This window comes from Micromesistius poutassou (genome assembly GCF_964030765.1).
Source record: "Micromesistius poutassou genome assembly, chromosome: 1".
Taxonomy (NCBI): Eukaryota; Metazoa; Chordata; class Actinopteri; order Gadiformes; family Gadidae; genus Micromesistius; species Micromesistius poutassou.
The window spans coordinates 9,363,085-9,369,104 of NC_140271.1; the positions used below are offsets into that span (position 1 = coordinate 9,363,085).

Consider the following 6,020-nt stretch of genomic DNA (forward strand, 5'->3'; position numbering starts at 1 on the left):
AAACCTCAGAATAAAATGATACTAGTGCAAACAGCTGTAAGAGCTACTATAAGAAATATATCTATCATTTTACCATGGAGTACACCTCCCATAGGCCTAGGCAGTGTCCTGGAGGAGAAATCAAAGATAATAGCTGTGAAAGAAAAGATTCAGAATGGCCTGTCTTGGTTTAAAGCCCACTCACCACGACAAGGTGCAGGCCAGGGAACATATAAGACGAGACGGGACAAACATAAACAGACTGAGGCTTTGAAAATTGACAAGAACAACGCTTAACTGGAAGAAATAAGATGATCATGCAGATAATATTATGAAATGAACTTTTTTTTTGTGATTTTGTTTTATATATTTTTTTGTTTTTTTTGTTAAGAACATGTAGAACCCTTTAAGTGAACCCGGGAGGTTGCATATTATGTACTTGGGAGTTGGTATGGTTGTCGAGTGCTTCTTAAGATACTTAGGCCCCGTACAAGCAGGCTCCAAGTTCACTTTCATCCTGGGAGTTGGTTTGGTTGTCGAGTGCTTCTTTAGATACTTAGGCCCCGTACAAGCAGGCTCTAAGTTCACTTTCATCCTGGGAGTTGGTTTGGTTGTCGAGTGCTTCTTCAGATACTTAGGCCCTGTACAAGCAGGCTCTAAGTTCACTTTCATCCTGGGAGTTGGTTTGGTTGTCGAGTGCTTCTTCAGATACTTAGGCCCTGTACAAGCAGGCTCTAAGTTCACTTTCATCCTGGGAGTTGGTTTGGTTGTCGAGTGCTTCTTTAGATACTTAGGCCCCATACAAGCAGGCTCTAAGTACATTTTCTGGACAGTTGGGCCCCGTTCATGCAGGCTCCAACTGAAATTATCCTGGGAGTGGGTCCTGCATTGAGAGAACTAGATAGGCGGTCAGGTTGGAGGTTTGAGCCCTCCGCCCTAGTGGGTTGATTCACCATAATAATCCTCACCAAAAGCGCTTATTTGAAGAGAAAGGTGGCACGGCGGTCCTTCCTCTGGGAAAACTTTTCGATGACTTTGGGAATGAAGTCCTGTAGCTGCTGGATCAGCTGGCTTTCAATTGAGAGCATGGCCAATGCGTTGAGCCGCGGCTGTCCCATGGTGTTGCGGTTGAAGGTTTTTATCCTCTTTAACATGGAAAAATTCCTCTCTGACTCGGCTGTCGTCATTGGTGTTGTTGCAATGATTTTCAGCAGAATAACGGTCTCAGCAAAAGCCTCCTCTAGGTTGTTCTCGTAAATGGATTTTAACAGTGACAGGGCCATCTTACCTGTGTGAAGCTCATTGTGGCGGTACAGTGTGATCAGCTCAGACTTCAACTTTTCTTTGTTATCCAAAGGCCACAGTATCACAGCACAATCCAGCTCTGATGTAGGGAATGACAGCACAAACTGGGGGAAGAATGAGCTGTCAACCAACTTTGCAGCAATCAAGTGGTCACTCTGTGAAAACCGCTGTTCTACCTAAGAGATGACTGTGTCACAGGCCTCCTTCATCACCTGCGCTGTGTTGGTAACTCGTCTGCCTGGCTCGTCTGTTCCATCATGAGAGGTGGCAGCCAAATTATCAGCTTGCTGCCACATTTTCTGGACATTTTCCTTGAAATGGGCCAGTGCGCTGTTAATGCATGGGGCATCAATGCTACGTTTTTGCAGAGTGTTGTATAAGACATCCACTTCTGGCATGAGCAGTGAAAAAAATTCCAGCAGCTACAGAAAGGCTCTGTCCCGGAGTTTCTTTGACAGGCCGTATGCCTCACTTATGGTGATCTCATCCCATCCTGGTTGTGTGCGAATGGCCTCCATACACTGGAGCAGTGCTGCACGGGTCTCCCAAACGGCATTCACAGTCCGACTTTTAAAATTCCATCGGACAGCTGGTGGCCTTGGGATGCGTCTGTGTGTTGCTCTGAAAGAGCTGCAACACGTTTTGGAGCACCGGAGAAAAACATGGCAAAAGCAGTCAGATCGGCAAAAAACACCTTTAGGATGCTGATCCTAGCTGAACACAGTTGCTGCAACGTCAGGTTCAGTTGGTGGGCATAGCAGTGAACAAATTGAGCATTTGCGTAGGTCTCCTTCATCAGTGTCTGCACCCCACGCACATTTCCGCTCATTACGGCCGCACCATCGTAGGTCTGAGCGATAAGCTTTTCTCTGCGCTTCAGTGGCTCCAGAACAACCTTGATGCTATTGCAAAGGCCGACACCAGTTTTGTCCTTAACTTCCACAAACTCTAAAAACCTCTCTGTCACTGTGTTACATGGCAAAATGTATCGCAGCACAACCACCAGCTGTGATTTACAGGAGACATCCGTTGTCTCGTCGGCCTGTACAGCAACAAATGATGTCTCGTCCACTTGTTTGGCTATCTCGTCCCTGTACACCTCAAACATGAAGTCTAATAGTTCATTCTGTATGGTGCTTGATGTCCTTTTGAATACGGGCTGAGCGCCATAGTGCCGCTGAAGCCTAGCATCACCCTCACACATCGTCTCAAAAATACAACGGAATATTCCCGGATTCAGAGAGTCCGCCGACTCGTCGTGACCCTGCAGTGCCGTCTCACATTTCCCACACAGTTTAATACAAGTGATGATCCGACTGAGTACATACCTGTTTTCCTCCACTTGCCTGTTATGCTCATCAATGCCACGCTGGTAAGCACTGTCAAACTGGACAGCGACGTTCACCCGTCCAAAAAGACCCAATTTCATAGCATTATCCAGATGACTATTGCTGCTCTCATGTTTGGTTATCCTCTCAGAGAGGTGTTTTAAATCCTTGTATCCCGTCCTCGACCAAGTAACTTCTCCACCACTGCCACCAAACAGCAAACAAGGAAAGCAGAAGAGTGCCTTCTTCTGAATGCTAGCCGTTACCCATTTCTTTTTGGCAAACCACTCCACATTAAATGCACGGATGTTTTTGCTCCAGACTAAGGGTCTCAAATCTCTGTTCCAATAGATGATCTACCTCATTCATGTTATCAACTCGTTTTCGTTTGTGTGCCTCCGACATGTTTGTTAGCAAAGTTATCCTTCTCCTTCTCTTCTTTGCTACCGGACTTTTCGCATGGGCGCGGCGCACGTGAGGTGAGGACGAGACGAGGTCACTCGAGTCATGACTCATCACATGCACGCGCCACACACTACAGCCAATGAACTGTGAAAAATGAAATTATGCTGTAGTGGAACGAACCATATATGTCCATGGCGGTCCCGGTGGGGCCAGCCCCACCAGGAAGCTAAATAATCTCTGTCCACTTCAACAGAGAAACACTCTGAGCATGCGCATTTAAATTTTTCAAGTCCAATACACATTACATTGGGCTGGTGGGGCTCGAGCCACTCTTGCCCCTCCAGAAGAACTCAGTCTGAAGAAGCAAGCTAGGGTCGACTAAAAATGAACTAAAAGCGCCAAACTTATTATTTTACAGTACTTTCTGGGGAGATTTTTTTATTTTATATATATATATATATATTTATTTTTATTATTATTTTTATATATATATATATTTATTTTATTTTATTTTATTTTATTATTTTATTTTTTTCTTGTGAGAGTAGGTGGGGCCGAGCCACACTTGCCCCTAATGACCAGTCGCCACTGATGTAGTAATGAATGATTTTTTGGAAATTCATTTGCGTACCACTTAATAGCGCATCATGTACCACCAGTGGTACGTGTACCATAGTTTGAGAACTGCTGTCCTAATCCATTTAGGCCAATTAGCTGTGTTTGAAAAATCAAAACTATCCGGTGGAAATATCTGTACTGCTGTGGTAGCCATTGTGTGTGTTTCTACTTGTTCTGGTAGGCTTACACTTTCCTAATATTGGCTATTCTCTGGCGAGAGCGAATCCTCCGATTAACTTTCACTTTCCGTGTCACTTTCACGTTTATCTGACATGCCCTGGACCGAAGCTAGTACGGGATCGCATTGACTACTACTACTACTGCTTACTGAATGTCCATTCCTTTTACTGGTGCATCCCTGATGGATTATTTCATCACTCTCCTCTACTCCAGCTCCGCGCAGCTTCGAGAAAAAGTCTGATCTGTTTTTCCTTTCCAGCCGATGTCCATAGGATGCTAGCCAGCCTGGCTCTAGCTAGTTAGAGACACGCTAGCCTGAATGACGGTCACGTTCGTGAAGGTAAGTCCTTTTACTTCCTTTATTCTGTCGCAAGGCTCCGGAGTTAAAGACCGGGTAAACCAAATTCAGTATTTTTCTTCTTATCATATTAATTAGGCCTTAAATGTGTCCCTCAAAACATGTAAAAAATATTTTTCCCATTCATCATTTCCTTGAGGAGCTAGGCCTCAGAGAATGTTCTGTGTGCAGGTTTAAAATGGGCGGGTCTACATCGAGGACCGCGTTACGTAAAGCGGTCATACTCACATAAACCCGCCCCCTGCTGTCCATTTTCAGCTTTGAGATTGGGAGGGGCTGGACCTCTCCGGTGATGGGCGTGGTTTCCTGGCCTGCAGCGCACACGCCCCCACCGTCCTGAGCCAGGGATTACTGCTCATTTTTCATCAACTTTGAAGCATAATTTTATATACTTCGCGATTTTTTTAGTCCTTCAAATTTGGCAGGGTGGTTAATAATATATTTTCCTGTGGTATTATAAACTCAAAACCCATAATTATTCTTGGTTTACCCGGTCTTTAAAATCTTCTTCTTTGAAGATTACACAAACTCTTTTTAACTTCTGACACCATGTGTTATTACTATCAATGAGCACAGGCGGAGACCAGCATGTCCAGTGTGTGACGTTTAATAAAGCACTGCCCGTGTTACATATAAACATGTCCCCAGTGTAAAGGGGGCTTAAAGGAGAGGGCTCAGCGCACAGCCCTGGTACGCCCGTGTTCAGGCTGAGGGTTGAGGAGATGTGGTTATCTAACCTGCTCTGCTTGTCACTGAATATAGCAGCATAGGTTCAGCAAAGGGAGCCTGCTGTTTGGCTTGGAAACATTGACTGTCAGTGGCAGATATTGGCAGTTGCCAAATGTTCTTGCAAAAGGCTAAATATTGTTTGCATGGATGACAGCCATCACAGAAATATTTCTAAAAATTTGCAGAATTAAACAAGCAATATACTCAATAGCTTTTTATTTTTATCACAAATGTCTGGGAAAATCTGGTTCATAATCATTGACACAATGTTAAGGTTGGCAAATGAAAGTATATAACCTCATAGAATCACCATTAAAATCAGTTTGTGGCAAATAGTGATCATGGCCAAAAATTTAAAAGGGGGACATTGTGGAAATTGATGAATTGATGTCAATTTTGGTCCTTTCTTGTTCTGTTGGCCGCTATGTTTTTTGGCATTAGCTTAATTTCAAGACAGACCACTTTAGAAAATAATATTCACTCGTAATTAATTTTTCATAATTTCTAATAATAACGTCCTAATAATGTCCTTTCATACAGGAGATAAAACGGAATGGTTAACATAAACAAGGTATTCAATATTTGTGTTTTGAACATATACATGTATTACATTTTATATTTTTCTACTGGTATGTGATTGACCAATTGGCTTTGTTGATATACTCAAAATCAATTGAGTTAATTCAGTTAAGAAAATTACGTTGTGTACATGAGGCCCATTTATCAAATCTAAATCAAACAATCTCAATCCAAGATAAAATATAAATGCAGTTGTAGTTTAAAAACATTATTATGCATAGTGTTAAGACTAAATCTATTTTGTATGATATCATCAGTTCAAACAGTGCATGTTCATTGCAGTGCATTCTCAGTTTACCCAATTATTTAACTATAACTACACTACACATTTTTGCAATCTTTGAGAATAAAAGAGTCAAGACATTAGCTAAAGACCAGACATGATCCAGTGAAATCAGTTGCAGGGCTGCCTACCGGCTGGACGGCCGACACTCCCCCAGGTGTATTTTGAGTACACACACCCTGCTCATGTAACCTCAACAAATGGTCAAACTCGTCGGACATTCTATGAACCTTCTTCTTACTCTGAAAGTTGTCAT

General features: G+C 43.0%; 1 pseudogene across 1 annotated transcript; it reads right to left on the minus strand.

The window, feature by feature from the left end:
- Positions 1-956: 956 nt before the first annotated feature.
- On the minus strand, positions 957-2,488 carry LOC311382988 (zinc finger MYM-type protein 1-like; annotated as a pseudogene). Its single transcript has one exon. The product of its transcript is annotated as a zinc finger MYM-type protein 1-like (transcript).
- Between the last annotated feature and the right edge of the window lie 3,532 nt (positions 2,489-6,020).